This window comes from Electrophorus electricus, chromosome 5, assembly GCF_013358815.1.
Source record: "Electrophorus electricus isolate fEleEle1 chromosome 5, fEleEle1.pri, whole genome shotgun sequence".
NCBI lineage: Eukaryota > Metazoa > Chordata > Actinopteri > Gymnotiformes > Gymnotidae > Electrophorus > Electrophorus electricus.
The window spans coordinates 22,015,608-22,036,463 of record NC_049539.1 but is presented as its reverse complement, the minus strand read 5'-3'; the positions used below and the strand labels follow the sequence as shown (position 1 = coordinate 22,036,463).

Below are 20,856 nucleotides of genomic sequence, written 5' to 3'. Positions count from 1 at the left end.
TCCTCAGGGGAAATCATCCTCATCCTCTGAGTACTAACTCAGTGCCCCTGTGCTTCATTAAATAGCTACCATATAATGTTAACGTCTTAATGACTTGTTAGATTAAAATGGCATTAAAACTGTTATTTGTTATTACTATTGTTACTATTATTGTTGTTGACGGTTTTATTATTATACTATTTGTGATATTATTACTATTTTCATTTTGCATTTTGTACAGTCATGCCAATAAACTCAACTTGATTTGAGTGATACACTGACTGTGTGTGTCTGTGTGTGTGTGTGTGTGTGTGTGTGTGTGTGTGTGTGTGTGTGTAAAAGAGAACATTGACACAGTGTGAGAGAGGGATGTTGACTTTTGTGCGTATATAAAGAAACAATAATAAAACTCACTCTAATTTCTCCAGTTTACAGTGTGGATCTTCCAGTAGGGCAGAGAGCTGCTTCACTCCTGAGTCTTATGGTTTATTTTAGTTTAAATTCAGCTCTCTCATGTGTGATGAGGGATTTGACCTCAGAGCTGAAGCTAAAGCGGCGCAGCCTTACTCTCTAATACTGCACTCAGACAGCCTCCAGAGAGAAGAAAAAAAACTCTTCACACTTACAGTTCAACATTCAAAAGTTTAAAAAAAGTTTTAAAAAATCTCTCCCACAAACATGTGCATGCACAATAACACCAACACAACTATGTACACACTCAAAAATATCAACACATATTTACAAAGCTTTGGTTGATGAGGGGTTTGATCTCAGAGCTGAAGCCAGAGCTGCACATCCTTTCTCTCTAATACCGCAGTATTCTAACCTGCAAAAAGAAAAAAACTCCTCACACTTATATACACAGAAGTGCACACAATATCTTTCTCTCTCTTTCTATCACACACAAAGACATACATGCATGTGCACACACGTACACAATCTCTATCACACAACACACGCATACATGCATGTACGAAGTCATGAAGTCATGAAAGAGAAACTTCAGTAAACTGTTTACAGACACAAGAATAACAAAGACTGGTAATACTTAAACACTTTCACCAGAGTGACTAGTATTAGTGAACTAATGTCTCCCTGTAGTGGCCAAAATAATCAGCAAGCTTTTAGGTTTGGTGGTTAGCGTGTTTTCTTCTCAGTGCTGGGGTGTCAGGTCTATGTCCCACAGCCCAAAAACATGGAGGTCAGGTAAAAACTGGCTACCCTACATATTATCCTGGTGCATGTGTTTGTGTGTGTGTGTGTGTGTGTGTGTGTGTGTGTGTGTGTGTGTGTGTGTGTGTGTGTGTGTGTGTGTGTGTGTGAACTGCATGCCAAGTGGTGTATTATTCTCTCTCCCCTTCCTGTGCCTGATGCAGACCCCCAGGGGACTGTGGTTTCCATCATGTAGTATGTTGATTACAGAGAAAGATGCTATGTAAGAGTAACTTCATATCAAATCATATATCGTAATATATCATATCATAGTCATGTGTATGGTATTGATGATGATAATCTAAACTGTTACCTGCATTAATGTGATGTGTCCTTTCAATGTATCAAAAAAAAAGCTAACTGGTTAGCCTCATTCATGTAGCTTAATTAGCTAAAGTGAAAAGTTATAAAACACCTCTATTAATTTAACAAACACTTCTCTACGGTGTATTATAAAACACCTCTATTAATTTAACAAACACTTCTCTATGGCTTATTACAAAACATCTCTATTCATTTAACAAAAACTTCTCTACGGCTTATTACAAAACACCTCTATTAATTTAACTGCATTTAAATAATCATGGCAAACTGACCTGTTAATCTTGCAACTTCATTCACTTAAAGAAGCAACGGAATCAAAAATTAATAAAATTAATGAAAGTTAAAGAGAAATTTATGTGTGTTATTTATTATTATTATTATTATTATTATTATTATTATTATTTTTGTGGTGTGTTTAGTGAGCACTGCCTGTAATCAGAGGAAAGGCAGCACAAAGACACTTAAGAAGAACTTTAGGATTAACGAATGGGTCAGCTAGCACTTTAAATAGTGAGTAGGGTACTGATTCACTGATCCCAGTGCAGTAATGTGTTTATGAATGAAAATATGGCTTCTCTGGATGCTTTGACCACTGGCAGCAGTCTCAGTAGACATTCCTCTGATGGCTCATATTTCATCAGGTCAAGCTCATCCTGTTCTGAGTTCAGCAACACAAACACCAGAGCTGACCATTGAGCAGGAGAGAGATTGACTCCACAAAGACGATTGTCACCTTCTCTGTTCAGGTATGTTTGGACTTCCTGCACTAGAGAATGATCATTCAGTTCTTTGCTAGGAGAGCTGCTTCCTGTTTGTGTCAGTAGGCATCGTAAGATAGTCTGATTGGACTCCAGTGAGAGACCCAGAAGGAAGCGGAGGAAAAGGTCCAGGTGTCCATTTTGACTCTGTAAGGCCTTGTCAACTGCATTCCTAAGGATTCAGACATTTTTAACCTTGTTGATCTTTTAGAGAGTTCATTCTTTTGCTGTTCCAACACATTTGTGTTGTTGGAGATGAAAGAAAGAAAGGCATATAAAGCAGCCAAAAAGTCCTGAACAAACCACAAAGCTGAACACCTTCTCCAGGTGCAGCCCAGACTCCTTTCTGAAGATTTTGGTACACATTCCTGAGTACACTAACATTTCTGACATCAATGCCACACTCTCTCAGGTCTTCCTCATAGAAGGTCAGGTTGCCCTTTTCCAGCTGTTGGAATGCCAGTTTTCCCAGTGCCAGAATTGTCTTTTTAGTCTGGTGAAAATTAATGTCAGTGTTTCCATGGTATTTTCTGTCCTTGTGTCTTATCTGAAAGATCAGGAAGTGTGTGAACATCTGAGTCAGAGTCTTGGGGATCTCTGCATGCTCTGCTTCACCAAACATTCTCCCTAGAACTGTGGCTGCAATCCAACAGAAGACTGGAATGTGGCACATGATGTAGAGACTTCTTGATGACTTCATGTGTGTAATGATTCTACTGGCCAGGCTCTGATCACTGATTCTCTTCCTGAAATACTCCTCTTTCTGAGGTTCACTGAACCCTTGTACCTCTGTTATCTGGTCAGCACACTCAGGTTGGATCTGATTGGCTGCTGCTGGTCTAGAGGTTATCCAGAAGAGAGCTGAGGGAAGCAGATTCCCCTTGATGAGGTTTGTCAGCAGCACATTCACTGAGGTCGACTCTATTACATCCCACAATCTTTCATTGTTCTGGAAATCTAGAGGAAGTCGACACTCATCCAGACCATCAAAGATGAAAATCACTTTGTAAGCATCAGAGTCTATTAATTGTAATTGTTTTGTTTCTGGGAAAGAGTCATGAAGCAGATCCATCAAACTGAACTTTTTCTCCTAGATCAAATTCAGCTCCCTAAAGGGTAGTGGAAATATGAAGATGACATTCTGATTTTCTCTCCCTTCAGCCCAATCCAGAATAAACTTCTGCACAGAAGTTTTTCCAATTCCAGCAATTCCTTTAGTCAGCACTTTTCTGATAGGTTTGTCTTTAAAGAGGTGAATGCATTTGATGGGTGTCTCCTGTGTTGCTGGTCTCCTGGATGCTGTCTCAATCTGTCTCACCTCATGTTCATTATTGACCTCTCCACTCCCTCCCTCAGTGATGTAGAGCTCTGTGTAGATCTCATTCAGTTCATTAATTATTTTTACATTTTTACATCAGTTTGTGTTTAATCTTTTGCTGATATACAGAGATCAGCTCTAATAAACAGAAGAACATTATCAAAATATTTCACCTTATTATCACTGATGTTGAAGTCATTTTTTAATAAAAACCTTAAAACAAAATTTTTGTTAGAGTAACAGTGCCATCATAAAGCCATGACCCAGAACTCTTACTGGTCTGTAGTATGTTAGCGAGGTCTGTCTGGTTCATGTTCTGCAGGATGTGGGTAATCTGGACTTAGTAGCTTCTTAAACCTCTTCAACTCCTTCGTTACCAGAGAGATGAGTTTGTGCTCCAGCTCCTGGTTGGGAATAAACAGCAGACAGTCATAAGAACACACTGTTACAAAAAAGAAAATTATGATGTGATTGTATTATATGATGGAGAGCACTCTATGCATTTGTTACTGCCTTCACGCACACATACATGCACACACCTTGAATATGAATTCCACATTGTTTTTGGAGGTGATTGCGGATTTCTCCTTTTGTACAGTGTGGACAAACACAGCACTGAGTTTAATAGGGAATGTGTAGCACATTCATACCTATATAACACACACCATTATATACACCAGCACAATTGTACAATTCAGGCTGGATAAACTAATTTAATCCCCTAAAACAATGTTCCTCACTGTCAGTGCTGGATGAATTGATTTAATTCTCTAATCCATTGTTCCTCATTGCCAGTGTTGGATGAATTGATTTAATCACATAATTCAGTGATCCTCACTTCCTGTGATGGAGTCCTACAGCACTACATAGTCTAGTGTTTTCCTGCTCTAACACACCTGATGCAGCTCATGAAGGGCTTCATGATGAGCTGAGTGAGTTTGATCAGGTGGGACTGTAAGTAAGGAACACTGTCCTAAACCAGGAGACTATCCTTATGAGGTAATAAAATAATATTGAAAACTGAAAAATAGGGATGGTCCAGAATAAACTGGTTTCATGCAGGAAAGAATATGATCGCCTTTAAAAAATAGAAGTAGTTCAGGATGAACCTAATGGTACCAAGAACTCGTTGGTGTAAGTATTGAATATCAATTTGCATACATTGAATAATGTATGGTTTAGAGAACAATAGTGGAACCTGGCCAAGTTTTTATGAAAAAACAAAAATGGTTAAGAAGAAAATGTATAAAAGGAGTGCCCACCTGAGACTGTTAAACATTCTCCGGACAATGCCTCGTTTGTAACATTGAGCTCAGAATAAAGACGGGACCAGCTCTTCTCTTCAATTAATTCCAGAGTCTGCATCTTTATTTCTATTTAGTGTGTATTGAGTGAACTTAGGAAGATCTAGGAACGACACTTTCCTCTCATCACTACAACACTCTCCACCTCTGAAGTTCCATAGATGGTCCAATGACTGGTCACTCAGCGGGGTTTAGGTGAATCCGACTTCTTACCCTCAGTCAGACTAAAACGCACAATTGGGGAGAAGATACTGGAAACTATGTGTGAATTGCCATGCATACATACATTGTCATATTGGATTTCTTTTTGTTTTATTCATTTTATTTTATATATATTTTACAATGTTACTCTTATGATTGCTTTGTGAAGCTTAGGAATAAGGCTAATGCAACACTTGCAGATAATAAATAATAAAAAATGTTTTTATGATCCAAAATGCTATTGGTATATGGATAATCAAAAAACAAATTCAGATAACAGGCCTATATCAAAACTGAAACAGTGGCATTGCTGGAGCAAAGGAGCAATAGGAGTGTCAAAAACAGTTCAAGCCAAGCCAGAAAATGTATTCCACCAGGAAACAAATCCAAACAGGGAGAATCCAAAAACAATGTCAATGAATACAAAACCCGGTCAATACACAGAAACGCTGACTAGACAATGGAACAGCTTGGCAAGCTCTAGAAAAACAGAGGCAATACTTTACAAAGTCTTAGAACATCAACAGTGTTTTTACAAAGGAATAGAAATGAGGAGCAAGTTGATCTAATTAATACTCCGGAGATGATGATTTCAATAAGTCCATCTGACTAGATGATTGCTGATAGGGGATGTTAACCTGACTCTACTGAGGATTCTGGGAAGTGAAGTGTAGGACCAGATTTCTAGATGAGTTTGTGTATGACACAAAGGCAGAATATTAGTTTTATAGTTAATTATTTACAAAGTGACAACAGTCATAGAAAGGTCATCGTCGTTATCTGAGCTCAGTAGAAGTCACATTCCCTACATCATCCTTACCTGAGCTCAGTAGAACAGTCTCTCTCTCTCTCTCTCTCTCTCTCTCTCTCTCTCTCTCTCTCTCTCTCTCTCTCTCTCTCTCTCTCTCTCTCTCTCTCTCTCTCTCTCTCTCTCTCTCTCTGAAGGGCTCAGGAGCTCCCATTGACCAGTTACTCTTCATGGACACATAGCTGGGTTCAGGTGAGTCTGATCTCTTACCCTGAATCAGACTAAAACACAACCAACCACTCAGTGTATCTGATTAGTGTTACGTCTACAAGCCTGAGCATTCCCCGTTGTCATGGCAACCAAATCACTTCTGGGTTTTCATTCATCTCCACTGTTCCCTGTCGCCTCCCCTTTCACTCCAGCTGTTCCTAGTTTGTCCTGATTGCAGTGGTATAAAAACTCTGTCCCTACGTATCTTGTTTGTTGGTCTTAGAGTGTCTCTCACTGTTTCTGGTCAGTTCTCGTTTGGGCTCTATCATTGTGTTTCTAGTTCGATCTCCTTTGTTCTCTGTGTTTAGTCCGATATCACTTGTTCTCTGTGTTTAGTCCGTTCTCGTTTGTTCTTTGTGTTTAGTCCATTCTCGATTGTTCTCTGTGTTTAGTCCATTCTCGTTTGTTCTCTGTGTTTAGTCCATTCTTGTTTGTTCTCTGTGTGTGGTCCGTTCTTGTTTGTTCTCTGTGTTTAGTCCGATATCGCTTGTTCTCTGTGTTTAGTCCATTCTTGTTTGTTCTCTGTGTTTAGTCCGATATCGCTTGTTCTCTGTGTTTAGTCCATTCTTGTTTGTTCTCTGTGTTTAGTCCGATATCGCTTGTTCTCTGTGTTTAGTCCGTTCTCGTGTGTTCTCTGTATTTAGTCTGATCTCATTTGTTCTTTGTTTAGTTCAATCTTGTTTGTTCTCTGTGTTTAGTTACTCTTGCTGCATGTTGCTTTCCTTGTTTAGTTCTGTATCTTCGTCATCAGTATTGTTTGTTGATCTTATGTAGCCCAGTTCTGTGTTGTTCCCATTTGTCTGTCTTCATGCTCACCGTTATGTTTTATTATTGTTCTCCGTTAGTATTTCCTTAATGTTGTATTCCCTGGTTGCCCATTTCTCGCCATAACCCTGCTATCACATTATTCTCCTGTTAGCCTGTTTGTTCTTCATTCTATTCTGTATTGTTAGTCTGTGTCGATTATTGAAACTTATTATTTATTTATTCTTGTCAATCAGTTTGGTTCGTTACGGCGTCATCACTTCACACGTGTTCGCGCTCCACCTCCTCCCGTGTTACAATTAGTGCATTTGATGAAATTGTCATTCATTTTCACCAATATTTGAGGGATTAAGGCATTGAGGTATTTTCATACATTTCTGAGTTTTTTTGATCAGTGCTGGTGAAAATTTGTTTTCCACAGAATCCCTCTATTCTCTCAGCTCTCTCCTTTCTGTGTGTGCTGTTCCTCAGAGACTCATTCTGGAGGTCATGTCTCCTGTTACAGATTACAGCTGTAAACCTGCAAAAACGCATGCAGATACATAATGCACGACAATAAATATATTCAGTAATGCAGGATATTCAATTATAAAATGAACCAAAGGCCAGCTCAACATCAGAAACACTGCAGGATAAATACTGACTTCACGCCAAAACCATTGTTTTAGATTTATCACTGTTCACTTACAGGAAAACCTTCACATGGTGAGAAAGCCCATTTGATTAGGTCAAAAATCAGATAAAAACTGCTCTCCATGCAGAGGCGTATAAATAAAGCTCAGATTCAGACACTCTCCTCTACAAAGTGCATAATGTTCCTCTCTTCACAAGTTGGTGCTGTCCAGAGTGTTCACATCTCATAAAGTATTTGATTCTGTCAGATCACCTCAAATTCCTTCTTGTTTTAACATGTAGTTCAGTGCAATCTGTAAGGAAATGGACAATAGCATGGTTTTAGTGGATTTTGGCTCTTTACTCCAGAAGACTGGATTTAAAATAAAACAATGGCCATGAGATTACAGCTCAGAATAGCAGTTATAATCCGAGTATTTACATCTCTACAGGATGAACCAGATAGGAATTACAGCCCTTTTATACAATATCCCCCTTTTCATGTCCCACATTTCAGTGAAGTAGAACAAACAAGTAAAACTTACATTTTCATATTTACATTGCATATACTTTACTCAACAGATGCAGGGAAATAGGTCCATGCTTTTATTTAATCAAGATCAAGTTCAAGTTCAAGTTCAAGCTCGGTTTATTTGTCACATACATAGTCATACACAGTATAACTCGCAGTGTGGAGAGTGCTCTGTCCAAACTGAAGAAAAGAAAACAGGGGTGCATAGAGAAAAATATATATATATGCAAGATTATATTTATATTAATAGTATTCTAATTGGATGCTCTAAAAATTCAGTTAAACAAACTCCAACTTGTAGAAAGACTGATGATATCTTGACATATTGTAATGCCCCTCACCAGCATCCTCCTTTCCACATGGTCCTTGTTTGTTTTCTATCTTCCATGTGGTTTATGTTTTCATTTCAAGGCCACATCCTCACAGAACACAGAGGTCCCGTGTTCCACTTCACAACACCCCCTATAAAGTCTGTTCCTTTCAACACTTTAGTGTCACTTATTTGGACTATTTGCTTTGTTTGTCTAGTTAGTCTTGTTGCCCTGCATTACAAGTTTGTACTTCTCCATGTTTAACTTCATTTTTCATTTAAATCCATTTGTTTGATGTAAATGGCTCATGTCTGTATCCTACACACTTTTTTGGCCCACAATATCTGAGTGTTGTTACGGTACAGCCCCTCCTCCCAAACGTCTCCCCCTGTATGTTTGTTTGTGTGTGTGTGTGTGTGTGTGTGTGTGTGTGTGTGTATGTTCATCCGTGTGGCCACGCCCTCTGTGTTCCACACCTGCTCCTCGTTGTGCGTCGTTAGTATGCATGTATAAAAGTCTATGGTTTATATGTGACTGTGTCAGTGTTTAACCCTGACAGCCTGTGTGTTATGTCTTCATTGTTTTGTGTGTTAATAAACGTATGCCTATATTTTTCAAACTCCCCGCATCTAACTCCACATTGTGACAGAAACACTGACTGACGAAGGATGCCTGGGAAGGGGAGCAAAAGAAGGAAAGGGAAGAAAGGAAGCAATCACCCTTCCACAACCCTCGCAGAGAGACCCTCCATCATCCTGGCCTCACTCCTTACTCCCACAATGGGGGAGAAGGCCACTGGTGGATTTTAAGGGGGCCCTGGGTATGATCCAGGGTCGGACTCTGTGGAGTTTTACAGAACCGAGCCGGACTATGGGAAGCAGTACTCGGAAATGGACTCCGCAGGGTCCATGGACTACTATGAAGGTTACACCGATTATGGAGGGAGAGTTGTCAATCTGAAGTCGGACTTGGGGGTTCGACTGTGTGGAGGATCCACCAATGGAGGCGGAGGAGATCCTCTATGGGGATCCTCCCACTGATAGTGACATTGAGTCTGTAGTCTCCAGGAGCAATGAGCCAATGGCACCTAAAATACCACCCAAGGCTCCACCCATGGAGTGCCGCTCAGGAACAAGCAAGCCATCCCTCGTTCGAGGAGGAAACTCCCTCCACTAGGGCACACAGCCCTGGAACTCGTGCACCCATACCTAAGCCTGGCAGAGGCAAGAAGGAAGTGACACCAGTGCCCACCCCAGAGACAGGCAAAACAGCTTGTGTGCTTCCTGATACGGGTGCGCAGAAGTCACAGCCCCCCAAATCGGCGAGGGGCGATCCTCCACAGGCCGGTTGTACTTCAGCCCAGCTAACGACTGGGGGACAGCCTGGGGCTCTTGGCAGCTTCCCCGGACTCCTTAACATTCCTCAATGTAGTTTTGTAGCTGTCCCTGTCACTGTGTCTGTCCCCATCACGCTGTCTGTGCTGGTCAATTAGTCCCCCTTTATGTCAGTGCCTGTCCCTGTCAGTGTGTCTGTCCTGTGTCTGTTGTCATCATGGTCCCTGTCCTTCAACCCCTTTGTCCTGCTCTCACTGGCCCGTGTTGGTTCGCTCGGTCCTCCGGCTTCGCCATTGGCCGTTGGCTTCGGGGCTGTAGCCCGATAGGTTGGCACGCTGGGAGTCGCACCATTGGGGAAGGACTCTGTCACAGTACAGCCCCTCCTCCCAAATGTCTCCCCGTGTGTGTTTGAGTGTGTGCATATGTTCGTCCATGTGGCCACACCCTCCCTGTGTTCCACACCTGCTCCTCATTGTGTGGCATTAGAATGCTAAATGTCATAAATGTAAATATAAATATAAAAGTCTATAGTTTATGTTTGACTGTGTCAGTGTTTAACCCTGATAGCCTGCATGCTATGTCTTCATTGTTTTGTGTGTTAATGTATGCCTATCTTTTACGAAACTCATCCCGCATCCTGCTCTAACTCCACATCGCGACAAGCGTCACACTTATACAGCTCTAAATGTTCTGGCCCACAGTATCTGAGTGTCACACTTATACAGCTCTAAATGTTCTGGCCCAGCAGTATCCGAGTGAGTATGTGTTCCTAAGATAAATGCAGAATTTCCCTTAGAATTAGTTACAGCCAAAGTAAAAACAATCTTTAAAGCTCCTCAGTTATGGAACAACCTTTCAACTTTAATGGGAGACTCAGACACACTGGCAGTTTTTAAATCCATGCTGAAGACTTAATTATTTACACAAAAGGTTGGTTAGTTACCTGTATATAAAGGTGCAGACCCTAGGGCCCCAACTGAAAGAGTTTTCTAGAAATTTGAGGTGTTGACAGTGTTGCCTAGGCACTGCAAGCAATCACTCAAATTTGTGATGATAATGTGGGTGGAACACAATGTCTCAGAGACCCTCAGCACTATGGTCACCCCCTAGTTCTCCCTTTTAGTTCTGGTGCTACTGATAAACCTGCTGGAACTGTATGCAGATCACTGGCACATGACTACTGCTTATGGACTGCATATGGACTAGACCGGCTCATCAGTGATGAAGAATCTGAGATAATAGAAAAAACTGTCCCAGTGCTGCCAGTATATGAAGTGATGTTGCTGTATTCATCCACCCACTCCAGCACACCCAGAGGAACAGCTGCAGAAACAGCTCGCCCTCCCTTGACCCACTGGAGAAGCTGACACCTGTACTGAACTATACACGTATACTAAATGGATTATATATAATATAATAAAGCATGGACTGTTTATTAGCTGGGCTGCCCAGTGGTGGATAGGTTCCATCTTGAATCTGGGTTGTCCCAATGTCTTACTTAATTTCACCCAGGAAGTTTTTCCTTGCCATTATAAACAATTGCTAGGTATCTGGACCCAAACATTAGTAATGTTGTGCTGTAAAATAGTAATAATAATAATTAAAACACATTAAAAAATACAATGTTCATGTATAGTATTTGATTGAAAACCTATATAGTCGATGTATAGTCTGTTTGAGGACTGTAACACTCCCATGTATTAGAGATCAGTCCCAACAAATCAAACACTGAATCACCACACACATCCCATGTACTAGAGGACAGAGGACCAAGAAGTCAAACATTGTGGAACTGCCCTCAAATTATGTTTGTTAGTTTGTTTTTTGTTGTTGTTTGTTTGATAAGAAATTACTCCTTGATCTGTTTTCTTCTTTTCCCATTGTAGATTACTGTTCTGTCAAATTAAAGCTAAGATTAAATTTTCTGGTGTGTCTATTTTAAACTTTGTCTAACTCAGGTGCTTTAAGAGTTTGTGTGCTGTACAATAAATAATTTTATTTACTACTTCACAAAATGTATCTTCATATTTTATTGCTGAATGTTGCCAGTCTGTAACCATAAACAGAACAGTAGTGCCAGTGAGAAGAACTGACACATGTCTCAGGGTCTGGAACTCATGCTCTCCTTTAACAACTTAAAATGAACAATGTATCAGTGAAAAAGACCCTAGCGAATTCATGCCTGTGAAAATGGCATCACAGCCCAGGAACTCTTTGAGTTTCAGTAAAACTCAATATATTTGAGTTTCAGTAAAATGCGGAAAAATCAAATAAAAGTGGGGGCCAAACTCAAATGTGGCATGTTCCCAAAGAGGAATAAATGATTTTGCTGCAAAAATAGAAGTTCATGTCCACAGTAGATAAGTGTTATAGTCACCAAACAATTCACATAACGTAAGCAAAGCAAAATAACATGGCTGAATTAGAAATAAAATGAGCTGGTTAACAAGATAAAAAGTTAAAGTACAGCAGAAGGACTAAGGACCTCTATTATTGCTGTCTGTCTCCACTAACACCATCTACTGGAATTTCAGTTCAAATTCTGATCATTCTGAATCTACAGTAGATATTTATATACTCACTCATTTTCCTCTGAATTAGATTTATGTGTCTAATTAAATGATAATCTCTCTCAGTCTCTCTCATACCGATCTCTTTGTCCTGTTCAGTTTATCATGTGATTCTCCCAGTATTGAATAACAGGAATGGGCCCAGAGTGGCTCACAGGTAAGAATGCGTTAAAGAATTGTTACGGGACACTCCCCCCGCAGTCATATGGTACGGCCTGCCGTGCAGGAGGTGGTTCACTCCTGTTTAAAGCCACAACCCTGTAATGGCACACACCTGCACGGAGTTTAAAGTTGAGTGTTTGTTTGTCTATTTAAACACCCGTTAGTGCGTGCCTTAGTGTTGGTCATTGTTTGTTTGTCATAGTCAGAGCATATGTTAGTGTCCATGTTTGTCTAGCCTGTGTTTATGTTACAATCTTTATCGTTAGTGTTAAGTGTGTGTATGTTCACTGCTACTGTGTCATTAAATGTTTCACGTCAAGAGAGTGTGTGTACTGCTCCACGCCCTGTGGCACTCGGACAAACATTACAGGAATGCAGCCAGACTGTACAAGTACAGTCATACACAACATGCAGAACTACTTGAAATATCCTGTAACTGCTGACTTGAGAACAGTGTAGCTTTCCTTCAAAAAGAGGAAGATATGTATTTTCGGTAGAACATGCAGGTCCCAGATCAAAAGTCATACAAAAGCTACACACCTGTCATACCTTTCAGGGTAGTGTGGGATTTATAAGAGTAAAGATGAGAGCATCAGAATTATTACTACAAGAGATGTAGTAATAATACACGAGAAGTCGAAGCCAGGAGAATAAACAGGATGTTCTCCCATTAGCCGTCCACTGTGTACTCTCAGTGGCAGGGAATCTGCATAAGAACAGACCCACCAAAGCTCGAGACTGAACATTACTGGACAGACATATGGGAGAAGGAGGCATCGCAACAACAATACCCAGTGTATACAGAACCTGAGAGATGAACAGGATCCAGTAACCATCATGTTAGCAGACATCCAAGAAAGAGTCACAAGCATTAAGAACTGTACAGCTCCAGGCCCTAACATGGTCCAAGCCTACTCTCTGAAGAAGCCGGCTGCTCTCCATGAGTGCATCACAGCAAAAATGAACCAGCTGCTAATGGATGGGACCCACCCTAAATGGTTAACTGGAGGCAGGAGAGTCCTGATCCTTCCACTGTACAACATGGAAGCTCCTGTCAGGCATCATTGCAGCTAAGTAGGCACATGGCCCAATACATGAGCGTGGCCAAAAATGTTATTAGCAAGAACACTAGAGGAGCCAAGCACCAGCTGCTGGTGAAAGAAAACCTATGATTCAGTGGATCCTTAAATGAGGTTATATCACATCAACAGGACTCCAACAGCTTTCATCAAGAATTAAATGGGGCTGTAGAAGACAAACCTAGAGGCTAACTTCAGACCAATATCATGAGTCACCATCAAGTGTGGGATTTACCAAGGATATACCCTGTCCCTGCTTCAGTTCTGCATTGGCCTGAACCTCCTTAGTGAAATCACCAAGACTTGCTATGGATACCAGCTATAGAATGGAGCAAAACAAAAGCAGAGAGACTAGAATATTAGGCAGGTACAAGGGTGTGTAAATTCGGGAGCTATAAAGTGCAATGATGGACTCCGGCAGCTCCTGTGTTCTGTTAATATATTAATATATTAGGCGTATCCAGCTATGGAACTGTTCATCTTATTTGTTTTTGATGCATTTTGTCAATGTATAAACCATGATTACTGTGAACGTGTATTAAATGTCTTGTATTTGTAATAATAATGGAACGTTTTGCCCCTTCAGTCCCTTAACAATATCACATCATTTGAGCTCCGTTCACTTTTTTATGTGGCCCGTTGTAAGAACCCACTTGTGAATCTCCACATGGTGACAAACCTGCAAGTAACATTTTCTTCCTCATCTCCCTGATGCTTTTTGTTTCATCTTGCTAGCTAATATTATTATTATTATTATTATTATTATTATTATTATTATTATTATTAACATCTATATAGCACCTGTCTCAGACTCAAGGACGCTTTACAGGCAGGTATCAGCTGTTATAGTCACTCACATGCCAATGATTAGTTAACATGCTACCTTAAACTTCACCCTAGATTATTTTGGTGTTTTTTCTCCTCCCGTAATGGTACATTGGAAATGATCAGATTTCTATCGAGTATCTAACTAGCTAGGTTAGCTAGCTAAAGCTTGCTATGATACAAAAGTCAGCATCGCTGGCTAAAGCAATGTCTTCATAAAGGCCCATTTCATGTGAACTTGTTTCTTTCTTTTTTTTAATTAAATCTGGCAGACAACCTTAATAATCATGGCTTTTACACTTTGACCAGGTGGCTAAATTTACTAGGTAAGCTAGCTACCCTGAATCATCAAGAATTGATTCGGAAAACAATCAGAAGAGATTAGTCATTTCATTTTGATTGGAACATGTCAGAAAAAAATAGCCAAGTAGAATAGATAGCTAGGTTAGGTAGGTAAACCCACTCAAAGTAGCTAACCTTAGCTAAATATTGGTCATAATGCACTCTTAACTAGTTACACTAGCTAGCAGCTGTGATAAACAAATATTGACAATCATAGATTTAATAGATTTTAGATTCTTTAAAGCAACTATTCTATATTTGACATCTTTGTATGTTCTGGGTCTTCATTTTTACATATGCAGAGCACTAGCGCAGTGAGGAACAAGGTGCATCAAAACTTCTGGTTGTTTAACCTGCCAAGGTTTTAGGATTTGACTTTTAAGACAAGCAAAAATTTTGATGCAGACGAAAGAGGCATGTCTTGCTTTGGAGAGGCAAATTCTTGCTCTTTTAGAAGTATTTCTTGTATATTATTGGTATTACAGCTTTTTTGATGTACAGCAATGACAAAGACCTATTAATGAATACCCAGCTAGAATTTGCTTTAAAATGTGATTGGCTTTGAATAAGAGCACCTGCCAAATGCTGTAAAGGTTAAGATGTTCTTGGATTGTATCCTGGACACTGATGTAAACTGTCTAAAAATGTATCAGGATATTCTGCTTTGTTCAGTATTGAAGTGTCTGCAAATTGTTTTTAACTTATTAGCTGTCCAAAAAAATAAACAAAAATAAAAAATGGAAAAACATACTGCAGCATGTAGGAACATCTTTAATGGGTATGTTAGTATTTATTCCAGCTCTGAATCCACATATTTAACCAAGCATGGATAACTGTATAAAGGAAAGCATTGCAGAACAGACTGAAAACTGTCAAAATATGCCAACTTTCAGGCAAGCTGGCGGAAGTGAAACTGTCACATACAGTGATGCAGTGAACCAGTGGATGATGCCAGAAAGAGTTAGGCAACTGGAATTAAAAAATGTCTACAAAAATGAATGTAAAACTTCATATTTGAAGCTTTGAAAAGCTAATACGATTGAAGACAGCTCCATATGGTACGGTTTTGATTATCACGGACTAAAATAAACCTAATTTTAAAACCGAACCTAAAATAAACCTAAGTTATCAGGAGACATTTTCTGTTTGGAGAGAAAAAAGTGCCTCTTTTGAATAAATAAGATTAAATTAGATAGAAAAGGGACTCACTGTATACACCAAAAATGGAATAATTATACATTTGAATGCAAAGAGAGAAAAAAGTGAAGGTGTCCTAATAAATCCTCACTGGCTGCACAGATCAGGATTCTCAGAACTGGGGCGAGAACGTTTTGGGTGCAGCCCCACACCTGTAAGTGCACCACGGTCTGCTCCTTTTGTGAAGTACAGCCTTGGAATAAGTTCACTGCGTGTGCTCCTGATATCTACATGCACAACAGCCTCACGTGGTCTGAGCAAGGTGGGTCACGCGTATGTAAGTGCATCATACAAGGATGTTGTAAGGAATCGTCAGGACACAGGTAAGTGTGGATCCAAATGCAAGAGTTTATTTTCAGTACAGGCAGGAAGGACTTGTGAGGCAAAATAGAAGGGTAGTCGTAAACAGGAGGGGAATGGTGAAGGGGAGAGTCGAGGGCAGTCCAAGTCCAAACCAGAAGGTAGAAACCGAGGTTGTGTAAGGGGCTAAGAGTGAGGTGGTGTTTAGGGGGAAAGCAACAGAAACAAGAAACGCTCGGTATGCATGAGAATAAAATACTTCGCGAGGATACTATGGGAAAAGGGAGGTTATAAAAGAAACTAAAATGAGAGACTGGTGTAATTAATCAGTAATCAGGCGACAGTGATCTACGTTTGGGCAGAGAAAGGCTTGTGGGTACGACTGACGCCGTTACAGATATACAAAAAGATTAGCCCTTGTATGCCTCGGTTGTGGTTCTCTTCAAAACTGTACTATTACTGAACCAATTATATCTTAAATGACATTTTATAGCATTACTAACTGTGTTGTGAAGTGTCCTGGTGAATTTCTTCCTAAATCAATGCTCATTACATATCTGAAAGTAAGACGATGAGTTTCTGAATTTCTTTGGCTCGCAGCATGCTGTCTAGCTTTGAGGATCTTTTGGTCTACTTCACTTTGTCTCGCAGGTCCTATTTATTTTCTCATTAATAATAAAAACCTTCATTTAAAAACTGCATTTTGTGTTTTAAATATTGGACAAAGATAACACAAGTAAATTTGTTTAATGATTTGTCACAAGTGGCATGAAGCAGGCCAAATGACATGAGGCCTGTTTCCATAATACAATGCTTTGAAATGAATGCAGCATTACAGCATTGGGAAAACCAACCACAACAACTGACCATAATCACCAAGACCACATGGGAGACTATTGAAATTATAACCTGAACAATAAGGGAGACTCTTGAAATTATAACCTGAACAATAAGGGGGACTCTTAATTAAAACATGTTGACAAATGGCAACTAAAATATTTAAACTATTCAAAGATGCTCCAGACAAAATGTCCGTTTTTTCCATGAGCTAACACAAAAGTATTTAACGTGCATTAAATCACATCACAGGATCTCACAGTAATATTTAAATAAAACATCTTTACATTACATTTACAGTACTGGGCAGATCCTCTTATAGTGACTGATACATATTCATCAGTATGACAGCATGTGTGCTCTCTGAGGATCAAATCTTACTGTACCTGCTCTACCAGGTGAGCTTCAGCAGAGCTAATGTGATAAAACTCTGATCATGCATGACTGAACATACACTGATCTTTGACCCCTGAATGGGACAGAGAAAAGCAGTGCAGATACGTTTGTGTGTGTGTAAAAGAGAACGAAATAATTTATCATCTCTCAGACTCTCATGGTTATTATTGGGAGATCACCTCTGCTCTTCATCTGAGTGGTTTAGTCCATTCATATTAACTCCTCTGTTGTCATGGTTACTGTTCCATTCACTGTACTTCCTTTCTAGAGCTCCTGAATTTTTTTCCTCAGCTGCACAATCACCAGCACTGCTGCCACAAGCCCCGCCCCCGTCAGAGCCAGGAGCACCGTCAACACCGTCACTGTGGAGCTCTGATCTGGACATGGCTGGACGTCTGCAACAGACAGACATAAAAATGGTCAGAAATTATGAACAACTCTTTAAACAGTACAGAGTTATAATCATATGTGTATATACCAGAGTGGTCACTGTGATGGGATTGTGGGACAGGGGCAGTTCAGCTCCAGTTCCTGACAAAAAGATCTCAACAGCATCACGATCTTAACAAGTGGATACGCATAATGTTTCACCAGTTACTATAGTAACCACTTCTACAGATTTGTGTGTGTTCTCTGGTGAGCTCAGCACCTCCCACCTCCATATCAGTATCCAATCAAATTCAATCAGGAAGTAACTAGTACAGTGATGGAGAACTGTTTAGAAATCAAACTAAAACAAATCTGGATCTTGTAGAGAGATATTGTTGTAAATGTAGAATAGAAACATACTGAGAGTTCAAAGTGAATGAACCAGTGGAGAGAATGAGCTACACAAAGGGGGGGGGGGGGGTACATAACAACAACAACAACAACAACAACAACCACCACCACCACCACCACCACCCTGATCACCACCTGTGCTCCGTCATAACTATGATCACTGCTGAAGCTCCAGTCTGTCATATTAACACACAGCATAATTACTGCACCATCACTGACTACATTTACTTATTAACACACAGCATAATTACTGCACCATCACTGACTACATTTACTTATTAACACACAGCATAATTACTGCACCATCACTGACTACATTTACATATTAACACACAGCATAATTACTGCACCATCACTGACTACATTTACATATTAACACACAGCATAATTACTACAGTGAACAGTGTTATTGAGGGTGAAGTATTTGTTGACTTATTGAGGGTCGTATGTAGAGGGATTGAGCTCCAGGACAAGGCCAAACTAAAAAAAAACAACCAACCAAACAAACAAGCCATACTAGAAATAAAAATTATTATTATTATTATTAGTTGGTTACATTTATTTAGCACCTTTTTCAAATTCAAGGACACTTTACAGGCAGAAATCAGCTTTAACACTCAAATCACTCACAGACAGATGAGAAGCAGCAGCAAATTTACACACAGTGTTCTCTCTATCAGAAACTACAGACTCCTGGGGGACTGAACCAGGTGTAGGGGAAGGGGAGGAGGTTCAGACCAAGACAGAGCACCAACCATCACTGAACACACACACACACACACACACACACACACACACACACACACACACACAGAGCACCAACCATCACTGAACATAAACACACACACACACACACACAGAGCACCAACCATCACTGAACATACACACACACACACACAGAGCACCAACCATCACTGAACATAAACACACACACACACACACACACAGAGCACCAACCATCACTGGACATACACACACACACACACACACACACACACACACACACAGAGCACCAACCATCACTGAACATAAACACACACACACACACACACACACACACACACACACACACACACACACACACACACACACACACACATCTATATTCATACACAATTCATATTGATACAGGACAGTTTTAGAGTATCCAGTCATCCTAACCTCCATGTTTTTGGGAGGTTCCCTCTGGGGTCCTACACAGACACTGGGAGAACACGGAAACTCTACGCAGATAGGGACTCAGATGCAAACATGCCAACCACCAAGCCCTGCTGCCCAAAACAACCAACTGTCCCAACTGAACACAAACAAAATTAAGTACAATAACCCTCCCTACTCCCAAAAACAAACAAACAGAGGTAAAGAACTGAGCAAATAAAAAAGGTGTCAAACTTCCCAACTACGATTCACACAGGACTACTACAATACACTATACACAGAATAATATTTACAACAGTGAACACGTCCAGAAAAAGGGGAAGCGATAAGTCAGAATGATTTAACAAACAGAGGCCCAAAACCACAACAATCGGCAAACAACGCTCACTGAACAAACACAAGCAGCCACAGCAGCAGTGGATATGAATCGCAGCCTGTTGCTTCTTCCCGGGCTTCCCCTTATGCGTGCGGTAGAATGAGGCAGCAGCCCAGGACAATTCCAGCACAGGACAGAAGACTTGATCAGGTGGAGGAGGAGCATCATGAAGGGGAGGAGCCATAGGATGTAAGATAAATGTAAACAAACACAAATAACCCTACCCATAACGCAAACAGGGTTGTAACACCTTCAAATACCAACACTTCAATTTTTCTGACTCATCACTCAATAACTCATGATTGTTTTGGTATGAGTAAGCAGGTATCACACCAAGTGCCGTAAAACATCAGTGGCTGGATCCAAGAGTGTCCATGTGAGAATCCACCACAAAGAGTCCAGTGAAAATCAACCAGGTCCACATGCTCTATTGGGGATATGCTTAATAAATAGGACCTCAACTAAGACCAAGACCTCAAACTATGACACTCAGTTCATGCTGTTGACATGATCCTAGCATTCATAGTCAAACTAATACTGAAGCACTGATGTGCATGTAAACATAGTTACTGATACTATGCACAACCCCCTCCCCAACATAGTAATTCTAGGCAACATTAAAATCACAGTAACCACACTTACCTTCCACAGTATCTGTGTATGTCTGTATAATCTCTTCATTCTTAGTGTCTCTGATGCTGTAAACTCCACTATCAGATGGTGTGGTTCCTTGCAGCTCCACAGCAGAGATGAGCGACACTCTCCGAGTGTATTCAGGTTTACACTTCAGTGAGTGTCCAGCCACTGTACAGATCTGTCCACTAGAGGGAGCAGCTGCACCTTTGCTGTTATAAATCACCTCCACTGACTCTGATATGAGCAAATCCAGCACCAGAGGTTCACCAGGCTTAATCTGAATTGAGGAATTCTGGGCTGTGGAAAAAAACAATTAGAAACTTCAATGTAATATACAACTGATTTGACCATGTAACCTCAGAATTACAAATCTGATATAAACATTTAAACATTACATACAAGCTCCTTCTGTTTTTCCCCACATATCTGATATTTGAAGTTTACAATTCTATGATCTACTTTATTTACCACAGATAAATAAAATTCTCTCTGTCTACATAAATAATGGTTTAGTAACAATAACTAGGTAA

General features: G+C 40.2%; 1 pseudogene; it reads right to left on the bottom strand.

Annotated features, from left to right (window-relative positions):
- Window positions 1-20,856, bottom strand: part of LOC118241459 — a 239,885-nt pseudogene that overhangs the window by 108,008 nt on the left and 111,021 nt on the right.